We start from the raw sequence: 798 nt of genomic DNA, 5'->3' as shown, positions 1-798 counted from the left end.
TGTGTGTGTGTGTGTGTGTGTGTGTGTGTGTGTGTGTGTGTGTGTGTGTGTGTGTACCCCCGCAATCGCTTGACAACTGATAATTTAGTGGTTTGGTAGAACAGGATATTAACTAGGCTTACAAAGAATGACTCCTGCATTCGATTTGGCCACAGTCAAATGACTGAAATGAGTAAAAAGTTAAAAGAATAAAAGAACAGCCACTCTATTGACAGAAATTCATATTCTATCGATACCTTGAAATTCTTCTTCGTCATAAATCAAGAAATATAGAGTTTCTATATTTAAAGTTCATTAATTTTGGGTAATGTTATCCAATCTTATGCCACAGAGAAATTCATGCCTGTTTCCATAGTAACAAGTCAAGCCTGAAAAATCTTTTATTTTTTGCTAGAAAGCATATGTCAACAAATATATGTTTTTCACGGAATATCCCCTCAAATATTCTCTTAAATCACGCACCTCCCTAACTTTTTTCATTGGCTTCTGCCCAGTCGTATTAATACCTGCAGGTAATATACAATTTTTTTCAAAACAATTCTGAAAATTAAAATTCCTTTCGTATGTGCACAGTTGACAACACGTGCTATCACGCACAAAATGACAGCTTCCATATACTGTTTTATAACTGGGTTAAAATGATCAAAATTTAATTGTCTTCAACATTTTTCTTTTTTTTTCTGAAAGATGTGTAATATCTCCCGATATTCTTCCTGGAAAACAAATAGATATAATAAACTTATAAACTTTTCAATAGAATTGGCAGCCAAAGTGAAAAGATCCATATATATATATATA

At 32.7% G+C, this 798-nt stretch overlaps 1 protein-coding gene across 5 annotated transcripts in view; it reads right to left on the bottom strand.

Moving 5' to 3' along the window:
- LOC128249865 (uncharacterized) overlaps positions 1 to 798 on the bottom strand; it is a 23,410-nt gene that overhangs the window by 2,504 nt on the left and 20,108 nt on the right. The gene's annotated exons all lie outside the window — the stretch shown is intronic.

This window comes from Octopus bimaculoides, chromosome 18, assembly GCF_001194135.2.
Source record: "Octopus bimaculoides isolate UCB-OBI-ISO-001 chromosome 18, ASM119413v2, whole genome shotgun sequence".
Lineage (NCBI taxonomy): Eukaryota > Metazoa > Mollusca > Cephalopoda > Octopoda > Octopodidae > Octopus > Octopus bimaculoides.
The sequence above is the reverse complement of the archived record's forward strand: the minus strand, read 5'-3'. Positions and strand labels throughout refer to the sequence as shown.